The sequence below is a fragment of the Leptonychotes weddellii genome, chromosome 14 (assembly GCF_054177405.1).
Source record: "Leptonychotes weddellii isolate Sample4059 chromosome 14, ASM5417740v2, whole genome shotgun sequence".
Classification (NCBI taxonomy): Eukaryota; Metazoa; Chordata; class Mammalia; order Carnivora; family Phocidae; genus Leptonychotes; species Leptonychotes weddellii.
This window is the reverse complement of record NC_138382.1, coordinates 74,680,813-74,705,380: the sequence shown is the minus strand read 5'-3', so window position 1 is coordinate 74,705,380 and position 24,568 is coordinate 74,680,813. Positions and strand designations below refer to the sequence as shown.

The 24,568-nt window shown below is 57.9% G+C and overlaps 1 long non-coding RNA gene across 4 annotated transcripts in view; it reads right to left on the bottom strand.

Moving 5' to 3' along the window:
- Positions 1 to 4,987: 4,987 nt before the first annotated feature.
- LOC115938179 (uncharacterized) overlaps positions 4,988 to 24,568 on the bottom strand; it is a 22,245-nt gene continuing 2,664 nt past the window's right edge. Inside the window, exons 2-4 of one of the 4 annotated variants that reach the window (XR_014140194.1) lie at positions 11,938 to 12,075; positions 7,313 to 7,484; positions 4,988 to 6,186 (exon numbers count right to left, since the gene is read on the bottom strand). This is a non-coding gene — a long non-coding RNA (uncharacterized LOC115938179). The other 3 variants (XR_014140192.1, XR_014140191.1, XR_014140193.1) reach the window with 3 other exon arrangements.

Here is a 24,568-nt window from a genome sequence, read left to right as displayed (position 1 = left end):
GACTTGATCCCAGGACCCTGGGATCATGACCTGAGCTGAAGGCAGACACTTAACGACTGAGCCACCCAGGCGCCCCCACTGGGTGCTTCTTAAGCAAAAACTCTGAACTCTGATTCAACAATCCCATTTTCCGGGAAGCCTGTCCGTGAGCTTCCCGTGGGGAGGCCCTGGTCGGCCATCCACACACATCCTGCCCTGAGGAGCATTAAACCACCCGACCGTTGGGGAGCACCAACTTCCTGCAGACAGACACGGTCCTTCTCGAGGGCGGCTGCAGCGGGTTATTTGTCCACTTTTCAGGAGCAGGGAATGGCCCTCCCCCTTTACTCTCTCTAAAGCAGCAGGGGAGAGGAGGGGAAGGCACAAGCAAATGGCTCCTCACAGGCAGGGCTGGAGCCGAGCTCGCCTGAGGCTGGCCGGGGTCAGCAGCGTGTGCTGGTGTGGCGACCTCGTGCTTCCCTGGAAGCTGGGGCCAGGGGCTGCCTGCCAACGTCCGGCACCGCAGGCAAGGCCTCTCCCCTGGAGGAGCTCCCAGTCTCTGGCCTGTAAGGTCAGCCCCCTTATGACCCCTGGCTCCCACCGGTCGGCAGGCTTGGTGCAGAACAGCAAGGCGGTGTCATGGGGTCGAAGGAAGACAAGGTGCCTTAGGCCCTGCCCACCCAGAGTGGGCTATAGGCCTGGGTTACCGCTTGCTAGTTGGTGGTCTGTGTGGACGAGGAAAGGGGGAGCAGGGGACCCCGGGCTGTATCTCTTAGGTCTTCCCCACTGCCCCACATCTGGCCTCTCAGTTGAATTCAGAGCCTTCAGGACCAAAGTGCTATTTCTAGCAACTTCCCTGATGTCCAGTCCATTGGTCTCCTCTTCCTCCCGAATCCCCAGTCACTACCCCACCTCCCCATGAGGGTCATCTCCATCTACCCTGATGCCCAACGCCAGGAACCAGTTGTACCTGTTTTTATCGTTTATATAAAAGACATCTGGGGGACACCTGGGTGGCTCAGTCGGTTGAGCATCTGCCTTTGGCTCAGGTCATGATCCCGGGATCCTGGGATGGAGTCCCGAGTTGGGGTCCTTGCTCAGGGGGCACCTGCTTCTCCCTCGGCCTGCCACCACCCCTGCTTGTACACGCTCACTGTCTCTCTCTCTTTCCCTCACAAATAAATAAATAAATAAAATCTTAAAAAAAAAAAAAAAGAGGGGCACCTGGGTGGCTCAGTCGTTAAGCATCTGCCTTCGGCTCAGGTCATGATCCCAGGGTCCTGGGATCGAGCCCCGCATCGGGCTCCCTGCTCGGCGGGAGGCCTGCTTCCCCCTCTCCCACTCCCCCTGCTTGTGTTCCCTTCCTCGCTGTGTCTCTCTCTGTCAAATAAATAAATAAAATCTTTTTTTTAAAAAAAAGACATCTTTTGTACATGACGTTTACGAGCTTCCTTTAGATCGTTGTATATAGCTGTGGATCCTCCATCTTGGAAGCTGGCCAGGTATCCATCCTATGGATAGTCGACAACTCATTTATCTTACATTTTTTCTTCAGCTGCAGGACAGTTGGGTTCATTCCATTCAGGGCTATTACCAATAGTGCCACTGAGAATATTCCAGGCTGCGTCCTTTGGTGAATGCACAGATGCACGTCTGTCGGGTCTCTGCCCAGGGGCGGAAGTGCTGGGTCAGAGGGCGGGGCGTGCGCAGCTGGAGTAGACCCAATGAGTGCACTTCCCACGGTGGTTTTACCAAGTCACATTCCCACTGGCTGTGGGAGATTCCGGTTGCTCCATGTGCCCACCAACACTTGATATTGTCAGTCTTCACTTTAGCCGGGCTGGTATGGGAAGTGGTAGCCCACTGTGGTCCTGGGTTTCCCCTGATGTCATGAAGCTGAGCACATTTTCATGCCTTTGTTGGTCACTTGGATATTCTCTTGTGAAGTACCTTCCTTCCAGTATTTCCTCCCCTGTTTTTCTCTGGAGTTGTCTGCCTAGTTCGTACTGATTTAAAAAGGCCATTCTGCTCTGTCCCACAAACTCAAAAGCCACCGTGCTTGGGCCATGTTCGTACTGTAGCTGGTGACAGGGTTTCAAACAAAAGACATAATATGTCACATGAAATTAATCTGGTTTGAATTGATTTTGTATTTGATTGATCAATTTGTCTTGGTCTTATGGTTGTCTAAGAGCTCCAAGGAATTTATGCCTGTTTTACGTTGGTACACGTTTAAGTAACATCACGGTAAAAATCATTCAAGGCAACAGCAAGGGCCCATGAGATCCCCTTCTCCTCTTGGTAAACGGGAGGAGATTTTCAAAACACAAATCCAATCTGGTCATTCCCCTGCGTGATGCATCTCAGAGGATCCCTTCTGTCTGAGGTGGAGGGGAGACTCCTCAGCCCGGCACTCTGGCCTCCCAGGCTCACGTCACACTTGCACCTGCTCCCCTGGGGAAGCCATGGCCTCTTTCTGAACCATGATCTCTCACACCCCAGGGTCTGTCTGCAGGGGCCCCCAGTTCCTGCTGCCCCCACTACCTGTGGCCACCCCCTTGGCTTAGCGTTAATTCCTCGATCAGACCTCAGCTGAATTGTCACTTCTCGGGGAAGCCCTCACAATGGGCCTAAAGCACACTGTCCCCACTGAGCACTGTCCTTCTTCGCATAATCTCAGCTGCAATTCCTGATTTATTCGTGGCATTCTAGACTGCAAGTTACGTGAAGGCAAGGACAGTATTCTTTTCCCCCCACCTTTTTTCTTCCAGTGTTTGGCACAGAAAAAAACTCAGCGGATGTTTGTTGAATGACTTGATGACCTGAGCTGTGTGACCCTCTGGCTCTATTGATGCTGAAAGGCAGGGAGGGCCCAAGGTCACATGCAGGGAAGGGCCAGAGGCAGGCCTGGGGCCAAGCTCTTCTTGTCCAGTCACATGGAATGTGAAAGAAAGTCCTCTTTGGCCAACATCATGGGCCCTGGTGCCCCTTAAGGATCATCTAGTCCAATTCCTTTGTGCTTTGAATGAGGAAGTTAAGTACCAAAGAGAGGGTAGGGATTGTCTAGAATTACTTGGTGAGGCAGAGCTTGGCTAGGTCTAGGACCCACTTGCCTGATACTCAACATGCTTTGCACAGCCCCTAACTCTCCCGGAGGCAGGAGACCGCGGGGGCGGGGGTGGGGTGGGGGGGGGAGGTCACTGTTCTCACAGTCCTGACCGAGAGCCTCTGAGCACGGCTGGGGTTCCCCGCCCGATGCAGACGGGAGACTGATGACAAAGGCCTTCCTTGTCATCAAGACCCTTTCAGAGTCTATTCTAGAGTCTCATGGGGTAGTATTGAATTCCTGTCTATGGGACGGTGGAAGAGGGTAGGAATATTCTGGAATGAAGACTGGGGAGGCTCAGAGGCAGGAATAACAATTCAGTGAGGAAAACTCCAGCTGCCAGGCAGGCAAATACCCCCTGGTCCCTAGCCTGGCCCAGAGAACTGCACACAACCACTCCTTTAACCCTCTCAAGGCACAGGCTGATGACATTTTTTTCCCCCAAAAGATTTTATTTATTTATTTGAGAGAGAGTGAGAGAGATCTCAGAGGGAGAGGAAGAGGGAGAAGCAGACTCGCCGCTGAGCAGGGAGCCCGATGCGGGGCTCGATCCCAGGACCCCGGGATCATGACCTGAGCCGAAGGCAGACGCTTAACGACTGAGCCACCCAGGCGCCCCGGCAGGAGACATCTTTTAATCGAAATTTTAATTGAGCTAACTGTAGATGGAGATGCCGTTGTGAGAAATAATGCTGAGAGAGCCCAGGTACCCTGCCCCAGTTTCCCCCAACAGAAAGGTCTAGCAAAACCAGGGACAATCTCACAGCTAGGGCATGGGCATGACAACCCGCCCCACTCCCTCGGGCTCCCATCCTCCTCTTGTGTACGTGCCCCAAGTTGTATACAGTTATGTCCCGGGGTTGTGTGTCCTCCGTCCCCATCAGGACCCAGGACACTTCCAGCACCACAAGGGTCTCTGCTGTTGTTCCTTTGTAACCACACTCCATTTCATCCCCATCCAGCCGTCCCAAATCCCCGACAATGTCTCATCCATCCTACGTTGCTAAAATGTGGTAATTTCAAAAATGTGATCTAAACAGAATCGCAGAGTATATAACCTTTGAGGACTGGCTTTTCCCCTAGGCATTTTGGAGCTGGCTCCCGTCCGCATGAGCTTCCAGCCCCAGGGGTAGGTCTTTTTCTTCCCGTTGTACAGCTGAGCAAACTGAGCCCTTGAAACTCCAGAACCAGTGCTCTTGATGGCCACAGAAGGGGAGGAGGGCATGGGGAGGTGGGCTGCAGGCTGGGGACGCAATGCCTACCCCCTATGGACGACAGACCCCGCTGCCATCCAGCCTGTCCCCCCGGCCTGTCCTGCATGTGAGCGTCCTCCTCTGTCCCCACCCCAGGCCCTCCCCAGGGCTGCCTCTTCCCTCCATAGGGAGGCGGTGACTAGGGCTGCTGGATCGCAATCCAGTCTGCTGACTTGAGGCCCAGCTTGGCTCAAGCGGTCACCACATCCTCTGAACCTCAGGTCCCCCCTCAATGAGCCAGGGGGAGGGGCAGGATCGCACCCGGCAAACCCGCGAAGATGCAATGAGGCGACGTGTGAGGAGCAGTCAGCAAAGTGCCAGGCGCAGAGTGAGCCCCCAGCGCACGGCGCAGAGAGCCGCCCGCGGCCCCATTTGGCAATGAATTATGTATGGCCTTCTGGCAGCCCTGCTTGCTGGGGCTGGCATTCTCCAAGCTTCTCCTGGGCCTCTCTCTCCAGTGAGGGGCACAGCCTCCCCCAGGTGGGCGGGTGGCGTTCTTTGTCTCTCTTGCAGCGACCCAGCCAGCATCTGGTGCCCCGTGCCCCAGGATGCCCATTTCCCAGGCTAGAGAACCAAGGTCCGGGGTCAGATCAGGAACGTCATAATATAATAAAAACAGAAACAGCAGTCGCTTCAGTAACGTCAGTAATGGTGATGGTACCAGCTCAGCTTTATTGAGGCTTTCTGATGATGTGCTGGGCACTTGAACAGACTGTTTGTTGTTCCCGAACCAAGACTGGGAGGGCCCACCTGCGCGGGTACTGTCCTAGGTGCTGGAGGGACAGAAAGGAGTCCTGCCCTCGAGAGGCCCAGACTCCACCGAGGGAGAGCAGGCAACGGATAAATGAGTTATTGATTAAGTTAGAGGTCAGGTGGTAGGTGCTGAGAAGGAAGAGGAAGGAGAGCGAGAAGGGGCGGGAGGAGGCGGGCATGGCCAGGGCGAGCCTCGCTGAGGAGGTGGGTGACGTTTGAGCAGAGCCCGCGTGGAAGTGAGAAAGCCATCCTGGAGAGGAATGTCCCGGAAAGGAGCAGCAAGTGCAAAGGGCGGGGGCAGGACATGCACCTGTGTCTGAGGCACGGCAGGCATCAAATTCTCGGGACCACCCCAGGAGCTGGGCACCACGGCCCCAGTGGCAAGTCGAGGAACTGGGATTTGGCGAGTCATCATCATCTCTTTGTTCGTGTGCTCTGCTGCAGACATATTAACTTGTTTGATTGCAGGGGTTGCCCCACACCTCCTTGGGGGGTGTTAGGAAATAGGCGGTATACGTGTCAGATCATCTTTCTACAACTGGAAAAATTCCGAGTTCTCGAACCTTCTGCCCAGGGATTTGGGGTCAGGGATGACAGGCCTGTGTGACCCAGGTCTTCACCATTAGGGCTACGGTAGCGTCCCCATCTGTCTTATGTCACCTGCCTGATCCTGTTTTCCTCCTGCGCCAGCCCGTGGACGCCCAGCATCAGATCAACAGTACACAGCACTGCGCCGTCTGCAGACAGGGCGTGCTGTATGCGCTTGCCCCCAGCTCCCTATTAGGCCCACGCTGTGCATTCGGAGTCAACTCCGGAGAAGCCACGAGCCAGGCCTGTGGCCGCGTCGCTCTGAGGCAGACCCAGAGGTGGCAGGCGCCAAGCTCATCAATGGATCTGCCAGCGTCAGCGCCCGGCGGCCACGAGGGGTGTTCAGGCGTGGACTTGCGCGGTCTGACATTTCCATCGATGGCCTGGATGAGGAATGAATGGCCAGCATCCTCCTTCCATCTCCAGCTGGGGGGGGTGGTGGGGGTGGTGCAGAATCAAAAATGACTCTGCAGAAGGGAGGCGTGGCTGAAGATGAGGACAGATCTGCTGGGGAAGGAAAAGGAAAACCCACTCAGCAGTGGCCTCCTCCCAGCCTCTCTGCCTCCAGGTTTGCCCTTCTGAGCCATCCTGTGAAGATTCCAGATTAATCTTCCCAATTAATCCTCTTCCCGAGCCACCAAACCTTCGCTGCTCCCTATCCCTTGCTTCTTTCTGAAGGCCATTCAGTACACGGCCCCGCTGCCCCAGGAGCCCACCTGGCCGCCCTCGCCTCCGGGTCCTTGCCCACGCTGCTTCCTGTGTCTGGAACGGCATTGAAGACACACTCGGAGACCAGTCCCTGACATCAGAGGAGGCCATCTTTGTATAATGGGTCGGGCCTCTCCAATCCACCCAGGCTGCCCGCTGCAACATCCCCCTGATTATCACAGCCCTGCCTGCCTTGGGTAAGTGCCAGCTCCCAGCTGGCCTGGCGATCAAGGCCCCTCCTATCAGCTGGGCTCCAGCCTCATGGCTCCCCCCCACCTCCCTCCCTGGCCCCCCACTCCTGTTCAGGCTGACAAAGCCGCTCAGGGTTCCTGGGTCCTCTGAGATCACCCTGTGTTTCTCTCACTCTGGGACCTTCTTATGTGTGATTCCCTCTGCCCGGAATGCCTCTCCCTCCCTTCTAGGTCTAACTCTTACTCATCCTCCAGGGTAATATTGATTCTACCTCCTCCAGGAAGCCTTCTTGGATTTAGGGCCCCTCCCCTCGGCTCCCAGAGGCCCTGTGGCCCCTCAAGCATCATTATCATTCCCACTCCGGACGGAAACTGGCTGACTTGCCAGCCTCCTCTAGGCCAGGTCCACTAGACCTCCTCCAGGTCTGGTGATGACAGAGCCCCCACCTTGGCCTTTGTCTGCCCCAGCCTGGCCAGGGCTGGGTGCCCTGGAGGTGCTCAAGAAAGCCCAGAGGGAAGAAGTGGGAAATGGCACAGAAGCTTCTACTTCGTGTCAAGTTTTTTACGTGTAGCACGACAGCCGTGGAGAGGTTCTGGATTACAAGGCCTCACTGAGAGAGCTGGGTCACCATCCGGCCACACCCAGCAGCCCTCCGCCATGCTCTTTTAGTCTGTATAATGGACATAATCCTGGGTCCTAGGTAACAGTGTCGTGAGGCTAAAGGAAATAATACCTGTAAAGTGCTGATCACAGCCCCAGGTATTCAGTAAGTGTTTAATATTTGTACCACTGGTAATTATTGGGGCTGGAGCCAGCTTCTGGGGCTTCAAATCGGGGCTCCTCCACTTGCTGGCTCTGCGACCGTGGGCAAGTTACTTAGCCTCCCTGGGTCTCAGTTTCCTCATCTGTAAAATGGGACAAATCATAGGCTCATTCCCCTTTCTCTCTCTCGTAGTGAGATTAAATAAATGTTGGGAGATTGAGTAAATGAACGTTTGTACAGAGTTTGCACAGTGGTTGGAACAGGGAAAGGGCTGAGCCAAACGCTGGATATTATTACACCCCAAGGGCCTCAATTCTGACACCTGTGAGGAAACTCTAGCTCTTGGGGGAAATCTTCCTGAGTTGCTGATCTGACCTGGGGCGGGGACAGACCTTAGAACTTGTGAAATGTGACTTCCCACTCTCTACACCTCCTGAAACCACTCCATCCGTGTCTGGTGGTCAGAGGTGCCAAGAAGTATTTCCTTGTACCTATCCTAAATCCCTCCTATGCTGATTCCTCTGGGTTCCCAGCCAGGCCCAGATGGAGAGATGAGGATAGGAGCGGGACGGATCCCAGAGCTGCCCAGCTCAGCCCCACGTCCAGCAAGGTGAGCGGCCTCCTGCTCCTGGGGGCCTACAGCCTCCTCCAAGGTTACCCAGCCAGAGCCAAATGGGAAACCACCTTTGTCCCCTGGATTTCAGGCCTTGAGGAAGGTGGGGGATGAGTGTGTGCCCACCCAAGGGTGGGATGGGGAGAGGGAGCCCTGAAGGTCTGAACAGGAGGGAGGCAGGACTCCGGGGGTGGGGGTTGGCAGCCAGAGAGGGGAAGGGGTGTGGGAGACAGAGGGCGTGGAGCTGGGCCACAGGGCCGCAGGGCTGGGAAAGGGAGCCTCGGGGAGGCCGGGGAGGCGCGGGAGAGGGAGGCCTCATACCAGACTGTCTAGACACAGCAATTATTGTGAGCTCAGAACACCCAGGCTCTGCCGGCTCAGCTGAAAGGGAGCTTAACAAAGAGCCAGGAGAGGAAGAAAGCGGGGAGAAAAGCGCCCGCGGAGCCGGCTCCTCGCCTGTCGGGCTCTTTCTCTGCCCGGCTACCCTCCTTTGTGCTCCACCGCCGAGAAAGCCCAGCTCAGAGATGCCCGATGGAGACGCGGCTCCTCCTGGGCCCAGAGGGCCAGGCCTGGGTCACTGTGTGGGTTTGGGGGAGGGAGAGGCGGGTGTCCTGGAGGGGGGACGCATTTTGCACTTGTTTATTTGGAGGGCAGTGGCAATGGGAACGGAATTCCCAGAGGAGAAAGCAGACGGGGGAATGCAAACCCACGTCCCCCCACCCTCCTGCTGTGCAGCGCTGGACCCAGTCCACACTTCTCTGAGCCTTGGTGTTCTCATCTGCAAAAGAGGAGTCATACCACCGCTTAGCCCGTGCTGAGAGGGTGGCGAGTCTAACTCTTGCATTTTGGAGGGCTGCAGCCCATGCCCCTCATTACACTGATGCAGAAACGTCAGGGCCGCAAGTGATCCGGGACAGGCTATTTCTTTGCTAAGACCCTGATCTCCATCCCTTCTCTGCCATTGCCATTATTATTCCCATTCTACAGATGAGAAAACTGAGGCACAGAGGCCAGAGCCACTTGCCAGAGCTCACAGCCAGTCAGCAACGGGTTTGGATTCAGGTCTGTCCCTTCATCTTAATTGTGACTTTATGATGTACCCCCAACCTGGGGGAGGGGGGCTAATGGTGGGCGGCAGGACTGATGGGAAGGCCACAGGCCACTGACCTAGGCGACACCCCACAGGGTGTGCAGGGAGGGTCAGAGCTGCAGGTGGCCAAGCTCTGCCCCCAGCTGCTGCCTGGAATCAGGCTTTGGCTAAGCCACTCGCCCCACAGGCTGAGCAGACTTGCCCTCCCATCCTGGGAGAGGACAGACAGGGACCCGAGGGGAAGTGGGTGCGGGTGATTCTGTGATGCCACAGCGAGGCCTCCTTGACACCCTACAGTCATTGCCCTCCAGCCAATAGCCCAGGAACCCCCCTTCCTGCTCCTGGGGGAGGACCTCAGAGGCTGGTCCTGGGTTCTAGAGTAACAAGGGGTGGAGGGGGCGGTGCTGGCTTTCCAGCGGTGGCGGGGGGAGCAGGATCCTCATCCATCATCCCCTGGTCCTGGAGGGGTTCGATGTGTCCCTTGGGTCTTGCCTCAAGTGGAGAGCAGGCCACTCTGTGCAAGGGACACACACTCACACACTCAGGTCTGGAGGCAGCCCCAGAACTGGACCCCTCCTCGCAAGCTTCAGTCATACACACCCCGTCCTCCAGCCTCAGGGTGCAGGCACCCCAGTGAGCTTTGCAGATCTGGACTTTTCCCTCTGCTCTCTGGAACTCTCCCCAAACATTGGGCTGCCTCCGGGACAAGGGCCACAGTCTTGGGCCACACTGATCCTCTCTGAGGCTCTCAGGTCTGTTGCCCCAGGATCCCATCCATACCCCCTCCACCAGTCACTCTTCACCTAGTTAGCCACTCCTGGTCCTCAGGGAGTCCTCCTATGCCCCCCGCAGAGATCAGGCCCCCCTGGGACCAGCTCTCCCGGCCCCTTGGGCCCCTTGCGTGGTCCCCTCCCAGCCCACTGCCCTCTTATTATTTAACGCATCATTCTTAATGGCTTGCGCAGCTTCTGCTACTCCTGCAGGACTGTGAGCCTTCTGTGGGCCCGGCTGACTCTGTCTCCTTTGTCATCGTGTCCCAGCACCCTCCCTGAGGCCCCTCCCTGGGCTCGGTTTTCAGCCTGGCTCCACCCCAAGGCTGGAGAAAAGGAGCCCCTAGGTGCCTTCTGCCCTCTCCTCCAGAAACCTCTACTTCTGGGGACCACGGGGTTTTCAGGGCAGCCCTCCTGCCCCCTCTCCCTGTGGTCACCGCAGGGGTGAGGACAGGTCCCTGTGCTGCCTGTCAGCTGGACGGCACCCTAGGGCAGAGCTGCGGCTTGGCCTCGGCCGCCCACTCTCCCAACCTGGTGCCTTGCACAGCCCTGGGTTGGCGACACCCCACAGGGTGCTGCTCTCTGCTCAACCACGGGAAGGCCAGGCTGGGCAGCTTGGGGTGGGTCCAGCAGGAGCGCCCCACAGAGCCCCGGGGGCGGGGAGAACAGCTGGAGGGGTGCAGGGAGGGCCCAAGGAGGTTGGCAGTGTCCCCTCCACATCCACTCCCCTCCCAGAGACCCCTGCCAGCTGGCCTCCCCCACTGGACTGGCCCTGCCTCTCCTTCCACTCCCCTCCATTACCCCCTGCCAGCCCCTCTCCGCCCCTCCCCTCCACTGCCCCGTGCAAGGCTCTCATCCTCTTCCCTTCCCTTCTCCCCCTTCCCCATCCTCTCCTCTCCTCTCCTCTGCAATCCTCTCTTTTTTTCTGAGTCCTTCTCCCTCGCCTCCTTCCTTTCTTCTTCCTGGGTTAAAAATAATCCACTTTCTGGGAAGCAGCAGCTCCTGCTGAGCCGCCCCCCCCCCCACTTGGGAGCCCCTGAGAATAGCTTTCTGCGGTTCTCATCTCCAGCCCCTCCCCCCCGCCCCCTCCCCGCGAGCTGACTAATAAGCCCGGCCGCCGCGCGGCAGTGCCAGCTCCAGAAAGGCTTTAACCGCTTCGGGCCCGGCGGGCGGCTGGGAAGGAGCCCGGGTCGCGGGCAGCCCTGGAGGTGGGCGGGTTAGCGTCCAAGCCCCAAGCTCTGAGCAGCACGTAGCAGGCGCTCAATTAATATTGAACTTTGACCTCTGACTACGAAACCGCCAAGTCCCGCTGCTTAGGCCGCTAACTTGGGGCTTGGTGGCAGCGAAGGGACATGGGGGACGGGGGGGGACGAGGGGGGGTGTCAAGCGCAGATACCCAAGGGAGAGGGAGGAGCTGACGGGTTGGGCCCACGTGGAGGGTGTGACTGGGCCGGCGAGGCTCCCTCTGCTTGGCCCCGGGGACTCTTTGCGCCACCCGCTAACGCCCGGGCCAAGGGCGGGGAGGGGCTGAAAACTGTCCTGGGATCCAAGGACGTCCACCTCTGGTCTAGTCGTTGGCGATCACCGGCTCCCATCTTGCAAAATGGGAAACTGAGGCTCGGAGGAGGCAAGACGTCTCCGGTTCCTGCCGAAGACCTTAAGGGACCTAGGGTCCCCCGCCCCCCGAGACCCTCAGCTCCAGCAGGGGGGTTAACGCGGGTGTAAGGCTGGGGAGGGGACATCAGGGTCAAAGGTGAAGGGTAGGTGGGGAGAGAAGGAACGTGAGCGAGGCGAGGTCCCCGCCGGCCCCGCCCACTCCTCCCGGTCCCGGCATTACCTCATCGCGGCGCTCGCCCATTGGCTGATTCTCCCGGAGGCCGGCCCAATGCGGCGGAGCCCGTTAACCCCCCCCCGCCCCGCGGGCTAGGCCCTGGCCCTGCCACTGGTCTCCGCGGCCCCCACGCGGCCTTCCGGCGCCCAAGGGCCACGGAGACCGGGGCAAAGCAACGGGGAGGGGGCAGGTTCGGGCCGGGGGGGCTCAGTGATTAGAGCGCAGGTCGGACAGCCTGGCCCGGGCCCCTGGCCCGCTACAGGCTGTGTGACCTTGGGCAACCGGCCTCACCTCGCTGAACCTCCTCTGCTTGTTTTCTCAGCTGTATAAAGAAGTGAATGATGTAACTCCTGCCCTTCCTAATTCCTTCCCCGAGTACTTGCCAAATGCTGGGCACACGTGGGCTCTGCGTTCCATATTGCCTCCTCCCTGCAAGAGGTACAGTTATGATTATGGGTTTTCAGAAGTGGAAACCAGCTCAGAGCTGCGAAGCCGCTTCCCAAGGTCACACAGCAAGAAAGTCACAGAGCTGGGATTTGACCTCAAGTCTGTGTGTGTTCTGAGTTAGACTCCTACCCTCTGCAAGATACTGCTTCTGCTGTGAGGTGCTGCTTCTAGGAGCTCCTGGTCCTGCAGGAGGGTGGGGACTCACGTCCTAGCCAGTCAGACCACCACATGCATCTGTGACCAAAAACACAGCCCCAAACTGGAAAGCCAGGGCCTCCAGCGAGGGAAGGCTTACTGGAGGAGGAAGGGCTGGAGGTGAACTTTGAAAGGGCGAGGCAGACAAACACAGAGGAGTGGATGGAGCACAGTGGGGTCGGGATACTGGGAAGGAAGCTTGGGGGATCCCCAGGAGTCAACCTGCTGGTCAAGGTCAGCCACTGGATGCCTGTCAGCGGGGACCAGGGAGGCTGCTCCTCTCTGGGCAGTCCTGGGGGGCAGGAGTACAAGCAGAGGCCCACATACCTCAGGTCTAAGTATTTACAAGTTATAAATCAAGCTAATAAACTGCTAAATAAAATATGTTCCATCTTCCTTCCTTGACAAATACACCTTCCTAAGGACAAATACAGCTGGAAGGCTGGGTTTGTACTCAGAAGTCTCAGACTCCTGGGGTCCATGCTAGAAGTAACAGCATGGGGAGAGACAGCCCTGGCCAGCAGCTGCCCACTGGGCCTGCCTTTTCTTTCATACCCCCCAGCTCTTGTCCTTTTCTGTGAGGCATGGACACTCCAGCCTGTGTGCATGAATTCTGTCCACACCCCCTGCAAACAGCCACCTCTTGGCCACCCCTAGAGCTCCAGGGTGTCCAAATGGCCAGCTCAGACTATCCTTTGGGGGGATGGACCCAGGAAGTGGGCTGGGGGCCATCAAACAGGGAATTTCAGGATCCCAGGTGCCCAGATCATGGATCTTGGTCCCAAGGATTCCTTGCCCCATGAGGAAGGGCATATTGAGAGAAGGGCCTGAGGTGCCACTCCCTAAAGCCTGGAACTCAAGTCACCAAGGTCCCTGGGTGCTGTTGCAGCTGGAGTGGCCCAAGCTGGATGCAAAGTCATTCCTCCTCCTTGAACTGAACTCCTGACCACCACTTCCAGCCATGCACCTGGACCAGATCCCAAGTCCGTCCTGGATCCCTCCTCCCCAACCACTAGCTCAATACTTACCCAGACCCAAGGAGCTTCCCACCTAAAGGAGTCAGCTCCCTTCATCCTGTGCCCACAGCCCCCTCACCCCTGTCCAGGTTGGGCTCCCGCTCTCTCTCTGCCCCGCCCCAACCCCCATCCAATGTGCTCTCTAGGTCAAGCCAGTGGATCCTTCCAAAATGCAAGCCTGACCACTTCCTTCCCTTCTAACCATCCCTGGCTCTCCAGTCTCTCTGTGTCGTTCCCAGGCACCGGATGTCTGACCCCCTCTACCACCTCTCCCCTCTCTTCACCCTTGGTCCCGAGCTCCAGCCATGTGGACCTTCTCTCTAGTTTGGGCAGCTTTATGCCCTTTCTGCCCCAGGTCTTCATGCATGTTATTCCCTCCGCCCAGGACTGTGCTTTCTGCCCCTCGTCTTGCCAGCCTCAGGTCTCAGGTGTCTCCTAGCTGGACTGTGAGCACCAGGAGGGCAGGCTCGGTCTTCGGTGTTGACAGAGTAGGTGACACTGAAGGTTGCCTGGGCAGACAGGTCTGTACTGGACTAGAAACCGGAGACTGACAAGGACAGATGACAGTTCACGTCGATTGCATGCTTACTGAGTACCAGCCCCCGTTTTTAAGCATAGTATGTGTGTTCATTCATTTATTTCTCACAACTGCCTGTGAAATAGGACGTATTATTCTCTTCATTCTATAGAATGAGGACACTGAGGCACAGAGGGTTCAGGGACTCAGGCTGATAGCTGGCAAGCACGACCCAGATTTGAACCTGGGAAATTGAGTTCCAAACCCAGCCCCCATCTAGTTCCCAAATCTAGCTCCCACCTAGCCCCAGGTGGGTCAGTACCTTGCTGTGGGTCCCCGGGCCAGTGTCTCCCCCTCTCTGAGCTGGAGCTTTTCTATATGCGCAACATACAGAAAAATTGCCAAAGTGGTGATCCTTGAGGTCCCTTCTGGTTGCGACATCCTGGGGTCTCAGGACCCTTCCCGGGAAGGTTCCCCTGATCTGCCCTTTGGGGAGCATCAGTTCTCAGCCCCGCCACCCAGGTCTCACGCCAAGGCTCTCTAAGGAGGTCCTGGGGGTGATGCCCAGGAGTTGGGTGGATGAACAGCTGGGTGTGAATTAGGCAAGGTGGGTGCTGGGACAAACCTGTTTCTTTGCTGACAAGACAAAAGCAGGGGGCAGCCGGGTAGGTAAGAGGTCAGGCTTCAGGCTCAGAAGAGGGTAAATTCTGGCTCTTCCACACGACAACCCCATGGCCTGAGGCATGGGCCTTCCCCCCTCCCAGCCTCGTTTCCTTATCTTTTGCGCCTCATCTGAGTTGCAGAAGCCTCAAGGGGCTGTTGGAATACCTCACAGTGCCTGGCCCACAGCAGTGGGGGTGGCCAGTACTGGGAGGCTGTGGTCAATTTTCCCTTTTTTTAAAAAAAGATTTTATTTATTTGAGAGGGGGGGGAGAGCGAGAGATAGTGAGCATGCGCGTGCGAGAGAGAGAGAAAGAGAGAGAGAGAGAGAGAACTGCAAGCAGGGGGAAGAGCAGACAGAGAGGGAGAAGCAGGCTCCCGGCTGAGCACAGAGCCCCACGTGGGGCTCCATCCCACGTACCCTGAGATCATGACCTGAGCTGAAATCAAGAGTCGGATGTTCAACCCACTGAGCCACTCAGGCGCCCCTCAGTTTTCCTTTTTTAATCAGGGCATCCTAGCAGGTCAGAGTTGGGGCCCATGGCTCCCTCCAGCAAACTGCCCTTGTGTTTCTAGAACTCATCTGCATTTGAAACATTCAGCCCCAGAGAGGCAGGAGCTCCTGAGTATGCAGCTGGGTAACCAAACTGTCCCTGGCAGTCTTGTCATCCCGGCCAGCTGGCGCTGGGCCTCCATCTTGCAGGGACTGCTCATACCCCCCAGGGCTGGGCTGTCAGGTACTGGGGCTCATGCAGAGACTAGAGGCCTATGGGGCCTGAGCAGGGCAATCAGGGGCCAAGGGCGCTTGGAGCAGAGAGTCAAGCCTGCTTCCCCAAGCCAAGAGCTCTGCACATATCATCTTGAGGAGTCTTTACAACAGTCCTGCAGGATATGCACCCATTTTATAGGGGACGTCATGCCATGGAGGCTCAGAGAGGGACAGCGACTTGCCCCAAATCACACGGCCAGAAGGAGGAGTCTGGACCTTGCTCATAATTACTCTGCCCCCTGCTTCAGACAAAGGTGTTCCAACCATGTGCATAGACAGGATGAGTGAGCTAAGAAACATTCTGGAAGAAACCCTGGGACACACATGGGCCAAGGTACAGAAATGTTTGTAAATGAGCATGGGTGCCCCCTTCTTTCCCATCCCAGCACGTACCCCACCCCTGCTATTGCTGATGTCCTGCTGCCCCCTTTTTTTTTTTTTTTTTTTACTGGCTTCTTGTGGCCCTCTGACTCTGCTAGCCTCTAAGGCCGAGAGAATCGGCTGTTTCTTCCCTCACTGTACACCCAGCACATCATTCCAGGCCGGCACATGAAGGTTCCAGTGAGCACCTGTGAATGAAGGCATTCGAGCAGCACAGGGCTGCTCCACCCGGCCCTTCTGCGTGCCTGCCCAGTCCCCTCCCCACCCTGGCCTCTGGGTCTCCATCTCTGCATGTGGGGCGGCCCAGTGAGCTGCTGGGGTCCTGCTGGGCCGAGCGAGGGCTCCCAGGACCCAAGGGGCAGCGAGGATGAAGTGGGCATGTGTGGGTGTCCGGCAAATCATCTTTGTCCATCTCCCATAAATGCGTCTGCCTTGACGAAAGCAGGTAACTCTGCTCCTTCCCTAAGTTACTCATCTACCCTCCCTGTTCTCCTGTTTCTGGTCACCCACCAGGAGAGACTCGCCCTCCTACCCTACAAGTTTCTCCCAACCCAGTAGGGCCAGGCGCCGGGGTGGTGCTGGATGGAGGAAGAGATTTGAGGCTTCAGCCCAGTCCCCATCCTGCCCCCCCAGGGGAGACCAGCTGTCCTCCTGAAAGGCTCCGCCTGGAGCTTGGAACTGACAAAACCCGCTATCTGTCAGGAACCCCAGCCAAATACCCCACCTCCAGGGCTCAGCACCAAGTGCCTCAGGGACCCAGTCTGCAGGAAGGGCATGACCAGGACTCACCTGAGGAAGGGGTTCACTAGGGGATGAGCTGCACCCACCAAAGTTCCCTTCAGCCACAGATTCGGCCCAGCAGGGACCCGATGGCTGTGCTAATGACAGTCACCATGACACTTCTGAGTTTCGGCAGGTGCTTTGAGTGTTACCCCATTTTACAAATGAGAAAGTTGAGGCCCCAGACAGAAGTGACCTTAAGGCTCTGGCCCAGTTCAAGTCACCACATATTCCAGAGGCCCTGGGCTGGGGTTGGTGGGGGTGCGGGTGTGGGGCCAAGCTGTTGTCTGGGTGGGAGGGGAGGTGACCAAAGCCCAGGTGAGTGTGACCTGTGGGTTACGAGGGCCGGGCCAGGAGCAGCTCTACAGGGAGTGAGGAGAGCCCTCGGCAGACACGGGGTATGTACCCATTTGAGGGGGCCTCAATGGAGGTGGGACTGTGACCATGGGAGGAGGTCAGGGGTCCGGCCACTGATGGCAGGAGATTTGATGCAAGGCTCTCTGCCGGAAGGGAAGAGAAGGAAAAGGGTGAGTCTTGGCCTTCACTGGGGGCATAAATACCATGATGGGGGTCGGGGGTCAAACTTAGAGGCTGCAGGAGCCCAGAGGAGGGGCACCCATACAGCCTTGATGCGTGTTGTATGGTCTGTGTGTGAATATCGTGTGTGTGTGTGTGTGTGTGTGTGTGTGTGTTGTGGGGCGGTGGTAACTGGGACACTCCCCGGGAGGCGGGCTGAGGAGAGCTGGAGGCGGAGATGTTCCCTCAGGAAATGGGAGAGGAGGGTGAGAGTTCCGGGCAGAGGGGTGGGAACAGCATAGGCAAAGGCCTCAGGCATGAAGGGCTGCCTGGAGCAGCAGAGGAGAAGCTTCAGTGAGGCTGGATGCGGGCAGCAGGGCAGGCCTTTCTCGGCACCGGGGGCAGGTACCGGGTGGGGGTGGGAGTGCGGTTGGGGGTTACAGACCTGAGCCTAATCCCCACTCAGCCCCTGAGAGCAGCAGCCAAAAGGCTCTTCGTTCCCATCTATAAATTGGGCCCCAAGATCATGTGCCAAAGGCCCTAGAAAGAACCTAAGAACTGCAGATGTTTGGGGCTTCCTCTGTGCAACTCTGGTGAAGGACTGGCTGGGCACTTGCTAACAAGGTGGTGGGCTCTGGGCCCTGGCACAGGGCTCAGCTTTCAGCACCACTGGCCTGAGGGCACAGAAGCGGGAACAAGGAAAGGGGGGGTCATCTAGAGCCGGGATTTGAACCTAGGTGACCTGACTCCAAAATGGTCTCCTCACCTGCCTTCAAGAAACGACCAGAATCTTAATCATGCCTTAAGCGCTGCCCCATAGTGTTCACATAGCAATGTGGTCTTCCTTAGCTCATCTTTATCTTCAGAAATTCCACAGGGTTAGTATGCTAGATGATCATGCCTGCTTCAGAGATGAGAAAGCTAGCCAGAGTCCTATGGCCTTGGCCCAGACTCAAGCTCCTCCAGTCCTGCCTAGGAACTCCCCCACCTCTGGTAGGATGGGGGGGGGAGGAGGGTTTCTCCGCATCTGCCCTAAGCCCCTAAGCCGGGCCTTGCACATGGTAACAGCATGTGACACAGCAGAAAGAACTTGGAACTTGGGGCCCAGGAACCCAGCTCTGCTGCCCACTTGGCCGAGTTCCTTTCCATCTCTGGGCGAGGGTTCCTTCAGCTGCACAATTCACTCTCGGAGTCGTGAAGACTTGCCGAGCATCTGTGAATTAGCAGATAAGGAAACAGGAGTTCAGAGAGCTCAAAGGACCGGCCCAAGATCAAGCAATCTGCATAAGGTGACTCGGGGCTCGGACCCCGGCCGCCCAGGCTGTGCCCTTCACCAGGGTTCCTACTCCACTGCCCAGGGCTGACGTCCACGCCCCCAGCGGCCCGCAGCACCGGGCTGATGGGCCCCACGCGGTTCCAGGCCCCGCCAGCCTGACGTCAGGCCGGGGCAAGCGGGGCCCAGCTCTGCACAAACAGACGGCGCGGCCCGGGCCGGGGGCGGCTATGACTCAGGGCCCCAAGACCGGCCGGGAAGCGGAAAGTTTTGTGCAGATGACATCACCGGGCCGCGAGGGCGGGAGGGGGCCGGCTCCGGGAAAAGGAGGCCTGGCGGGCGGCCCGGCCTGGGGCAGAGCGCGGAGGGGCGCCGCGGGCGCCGCGAACCCCCGCCCCCAGCCCCGAACCCCGGCCCGCGGCCGCTCCGGCGATCGCCAGCAAGAAGCGGGCTCCACCCGCCTGCGAACACGCCGTGCTCCCCAGCGCTCCGGAGGCAGCGCATCCATCCTGCTGCGTCCCAGCATTTTAATTACCGCCGCATTAATATTCATGAGCCGGGACTCGAGGGGGACCGCGGGCTGTCATTTCCCTCGCCCGCGCACCCCCCCCCCCCGCACCCCGCTTCCCCGGTTGAGTCGTGGGTTTTGTTCCTTCCCGTTCCCAGCCCTTCCCCTACCAACAGTTGGTGCACAGCAGATTTGGGGGGAAAGGGGGGAGTGAGGGTGAGCATGAGTGTGAGCAGGTGTGGGGGCAAGGGCACAGGGTGGGGGGCTGAGTGTGGGATGTGCCTGCGAGGTCTGTGTGTAAATGTGTGTGTGAGTGTTTGCCTGTGTGTCTGCTTGTGTGAACATGAATGTGTCTGCATGAGCGTGTGCCTATGTGTGAGTGTGTCTGTGTGCGTGTGCGTCTCCGGGCACCCCAGGGGCCGTGTGCAGGCCTGGGGGAGGCAGCTGCGTGTGCAGGTCTGGCCTGGGCTTGGGGAAGGGTCAAGGCTGTTGGGGCTAGCAGGGCCTGACTGTACAAACTGAGGCCTGGTGAGAGGCTGGGCCTTGTTCAGAGTCAACCTATAAGTAAGTCAATGGCACCTTGGGACCAGAGCCCGGGGCCCAGATCTCCCGTGCTGTTGTTGATAACATTGGCAGACAGAGCGTGCTGAACGGGCATCTCTCATGTGACCTTCCCAGCAAACATGTGCAGCAGGTGGTGCAATCAGTCCCGTGTGCAGAAGGGGAAACTGAGGCAACTGGTCTAGTAAGTGGTGGAGCTGGCGCTCAGAAATGTCTGAGTCCAGGACCCCCGGCTTTAAGGACCTCACCATGCTGCCTCCTGGGGAACTGTGTGGGGAAGTCCCCACTGGGGTGATACGGGGGTACCTGAGAGTTCCTCGGGGCCCCAGGCACTGCCCATGCCCGGGTATCAGAAGGGATGTTTCATCAGAACCACGGCTCACTGTCTGCATCCCTCCCAAGTGGGGCCACTTTCCTATGGCTCTCCCAGCGCCGCCCCCCCCAGCCTCTCCCATCCCCAAAGCCTGTCCCAGCCACCCTGTGCTTCTGGGGCTCCCCCAACACAGGAGGTCTGCTTTATAAGGGGACAGACAGATAGACTTAAGGCTCTTGGCCCTCCTTCCTGGGCTGGGGTCCGGCAATCGCTCATTCAAGTCATGCTTTCATTTGTTTTTCAATGTATGCTTAAGTGCTTACTATGTGCCAGTCCCTGAACTTGGCACTTGGGGATTCTCTGAGTTCACAAGCAGCCCACACTGCTCTGTTCCCAATTCTGGTCATCTCTACCTGGGATGGAGGCTCTAGGCTCTAAGGGGGGGCTCTTCATCTCTGTGCATGCTCACTAGGGGTGGGGGGGCTAGGGACACCTGTGCACAAAAGACAGTTTCCCACCTCAGCCTTGCCACAGAGCTCCAGTGTGTGCTGGGAGGGCCGGGCAGGAAAGGGCTGTGTTTTTTTGGGCGGATGGAGAGCTGGCAAGGCCATGCTAGGCAGCCTGGATCTTTGCTTCTCTCTGCATCTGAACTTGTCCTTCTCCCAGCCTCTAAGCCAAATAATCCCAGGGGCTGCTTGATCTGTCTTTCCCTGGGTTGAGCCAAGGCCATCCTCCCTCTCACGTCCACCCTGCTCCAGTCCTGCCCTTTTGAACATCCAGAATAAGCTGACTGTTCCCTCTTCTCTCTGTCATGCGAAGCTGGGCTGGAACTCTCATGCCAGCCATGTCTCCTGAGCCTTTCCTCCTCTCCCAGGGGAGCTCCACATGAACAGAACACAGATAAGGGGACTGTAGGGGTAGTCTGGGGTTCTCTGGGGAGGAAGTAATGGTTTCACTGGGTTTCACAGGTCGAGTAGGAGTTTGCCCGGTGGATGGCGGCAAGAGGGGAGGAGAGGCATCCCAGGCAGAAGGAACGGCTCAGAGGGGTGACTATAGCCCCTAGTCCAGGAACCAGAGCAGGCCCAAGGCACAAAACCTAGGGGTACCTGAGAGATGGATTTTCTCCTGAGAAGCCTGATGGCAGTATAGCCTAGTGGTAAGGACTTTCAGGTGACCCCCCCACCCCATAGGAAACCACTCCCCCCTCACTGTGAAAGCTTGGGTGAGCAAGCCACTGAGCCCCCGCCGCGTTCCCCATCTGTTAAATGGGGAGAGCAACACTTTTTTTTTTGCTTCATTATATTCAGATTTAGAGACACTGCTGGTAAAGCACCTAGCACAGTGCCTGGTGCTGCTATAGGAGACAGTCTGTCCTCAAGGACACAGGGAGGCCCCTGGGATAACTGCCCCATTTAGCACAGAGTAGGACTGAAGTATCAGCTGGTGCCTCACAGCCCAGCCATTGGGTAGGAGATTGGTGAGGACAGACTTCTGGGAGCTGTAGAGACAGGCTGAAGCCACCATCAGTCAGACAAGAAGGCTCTAGGTTAAGAGGACGGCCCCAAACCCCACTCCCCCACCCCCGTGGCCCCACCTGCCAGATTGCCCATCACTCAAACAGCCGGGGAGCCAGCAGTCAGAGAGGCGGCCTGCCCACCAATCCTGGCTCACTCCTGCTACAGCCTCCCACGTCTCTCTGCTTCCCAGCTCCCCTCTTCCTTTTGAAAATGTCCTCTTTTTTTTTTTTTGGAATAGTTATACCTGTACAAGGCAAAAAAAAAAGTTTTTAAAGGAAGCAAGTTTGTGCAATGCATCCTGACCCTGTGCTTCTAGTCTTTTTGTGTATGTTTCCAGGACATTTCACCGCCTATAGAATTCTCTTTCTAAAACTCGGGGAGAATGATGTCCACCTCTGCTCAAGACCTTCCGCGGCTCCCATTTTTACAGAGCAAAGGTCTAAGGCCTTTGCAGCCCAGCCCCGGCCTCAGCAACACCCCTCCTGCTTCTCTCCCCACTGCCCTCCCTGCTCCCGAGTGGGTTCCATCTTCTCGCGCAGTCATGCCTTTGCCCTTGCTGTGCTGGCCTCCAGGAGTGGCCCTGTGCCCTCCACTAAAATCCCTGGTCATTGCTCAAGGCCAGCTTTCCCTGCTCCCTGGCCTCTGTGCCTCCTCCCCCAGCTCCCTCCCCAGCCATCCGCCCCATGCCAACCCTCTGGACTCTCCTGGTGCCCCCGCAGCTTTGGTGGTACCTTTATGCTGGTGCTTTTCATGTTTAACTTTCAGGAGGCTATCCCTGGAGTCTTGCATCTATACTCAATTATGAGTTTCTCAAAGGCCAGGCCAGGCGTCCTTAATTTTATTGCCACCTACCTCGATGTCTTACACATAGTAGGCGCTTGAAATGTTTTATTTTTAAAAGACACTGAGCTTGCTTTTCTTTAGGGATTCAGCCAGCAGATTAGGGTTGAATCCTGACTTTCTCATTTCCTAGCTGTGTGTCCTTGAGAAAGTGAATCGACCTCTCTGAGCCTCCCTATTTCATCTGGAAAATAAAGTGAATAATAAAAGTTCCCTCCAAGAGTAACTGTGAGATAGCAGTACTAGCCTGAAGCAGAGAGCAGTTGACATATTCTACTCATTAGTACTACTCACTCCACTCATTCATACTCATTAGTGTTACTTGACCTTGTCCTTGTCTCATCAGACTTGTCTAAGGTCACCTGCCTGGTCTGGGGCAGCGTTGGGACTTGACCCCCATTTTCTCCCCCTCCAATGCTCCTTATTTCCCTCTGCTGAGTAAGGGTCACAGGCCACTGTCCCTGTTTCCTGATAGGAAGCACAAGGTTCAGAGAGGCTGATTGCTCACCCGGGGTCACACAGCCCTGTGAGCAAAGCAAGGGTCAGGATGTTTGCCAGTTCCCCGGGGGCTCTCCAGGCCCCCACAAGCCCAGTGGGACCCACCATCCTGGCTGGGGTCCTGTTCTCCTCCTGGTACCCAAGGAATCAGCCAAGTGGGGCCCCCAGAGGCCTGGTGGCTTCCACAATTGGGAAAGTAACTAAAGCAAACAGCCCCCACTTATGGGGTTCCAGGAGTTGTGCTAAGGGCTCACAGGCACCATCTCCTTCAATCCTCACAGTGACCCTGTTATCCCATTTTCCTGGGGTGCTCATTCAGACTTCCTGGGTACAAGGCCTTGCTAAAGAGGGGAAGGGTTAAAGCCCTGAGCCCCACACCGACCACAGGGGCCAATGGGATTTTGCCCATGCTGGAGCAGCTCTGGGGCTGGACCTGGAGACCAGGTGCCCCCCAGGGTTGGGGTGCTTCCTGAGTCTCACAGAACATCTAGGGGGCCCTCCCCAACCCTGGCCCTGCAGAGCCTGCCCAACTGCATCTGGGAGCCACACCCAAACTCTTCCAGGCTCTGCCAGGGAGACTGGAAATTTCTGCTCAGCAGCTTCTCCGGGATGATTTCGACACTCAGCTCAGTGGGGGTCGGGGAGGAGGAGCCAGGCTGCTCAACAGGCTCAGCTTTCTCAAGCTCAGCTTGGTGGGGGGGGGGGGGGTTGCAGGAAGGGGGGGTCTTGCTGGGCCTCGGAGAGTCCCTCAGAAATAATAACAACCAACCAGCTCCAACAACAGTGACCACGTACTGAGAGCTTACTGTGTGCCAAGCCCTGTGCTAAGTGGAGACTTTCATGGCCTCATGGAACCTTCCAGTGCCCTGGCCAGGCTGGCACAATTACTAACCCATCTCACAGATGAGCAAAAAAGGTCTTGAGTGGTGAAAGCAGCGGCCGCAGGCCACAGAGCTGGGAGCTGAGGCCAGGCTGGTGACATTCCAGAGATCTAGGTCACTAACCGGCTGGGGGCTGGCAAAGCTGGAAGGGGCCAGGTGGTGGCTGAAGTGGGGGAAATGCTGAGGGTCCCTAAGGGAAACTCAAGTACACAGAAGACATCCATGACTTGCCCAGAAACTAGTCTAGGGGAAGGCATGCTGGCAACTGGGGTCCCTGTCAGCATGGAGAAGTGTCCTCCTGGGACACACTGGGTCCCCCTGGAGATCTCAAGGGGTCCGGAAACTTCTACTACTGGTCCTGGTAAACTAATAACTCCAGATACATACTCTCACCCTCCAACACTCTTCATCCTTCCCCCCTCCCCGCACCCCTAGCCCGGTGGTTGTCTGGCTCTGCACGGTCAGATGGACAGGCATACCTAGTACCCTAGTGGGGCCCCTGGCAAAACGCCCCGCTCAAATTCAGCCCGATGGCTAGGGCGCCTCTCCTGCGGGCCCGGCCCTCAGCCGCCAGGCCCGAAGTCAAACGGGGGGCGGGGGGGAGGCGGTGTATGGCCACTCTCAGGCCTCAGGCAAAAGAGAGGAGGAGTGAATCAGACACCCCGGGGGCGGGGGCAGCTGAGCGACCCGCAGCAGCGATGACCCTCACTGGGCTCAGGTCCCCCACTATTCAATGGGCACACGGGTCCCTTCCCTCCGGGGCAGGTGAGCGCTCACGGAGCTCGCTGGGGGCCAGAGGGGGCCACCCGAGGCCTCGCTCCCCGCTCCCGCGCGGCCCGCCACCCCCGCCCCAGGCCCGCGCTCCTCCCCCGCCCTGGGCCCGGCCGCCTAGGGCGAAGCGTGCAGGGCGCGGCGGCGGCGCGGGCCCAGGCGCCCAGTTCAGCGGAAAGGAATGTCTTGCTCGGCGGGGGAGGCCGCGGCCCCCGAGGCCGTGTAAACCCCGCCGCCCTCCCCGGGCCTCATTTATTGCGGCCCTAAAGCCCGGCTCGTTCCGCCGGCCGCGCCGCTCGCCGTTTCCCCGGGATGACTCACCCCCGCCCCCTCGCCGCCGACTCCCGCGCCCCGCCCGGCCGCCGCCACCACCAGACCCCCGCCCCGCGCTCGCCCAAAAGCTGGGGAGGGTCCCCGGCTGGGAGAGTGGGGGGTGCGCGCCCCGCCCCCACGCCGCGGCGGCGCGCCCTCCCCCGCCC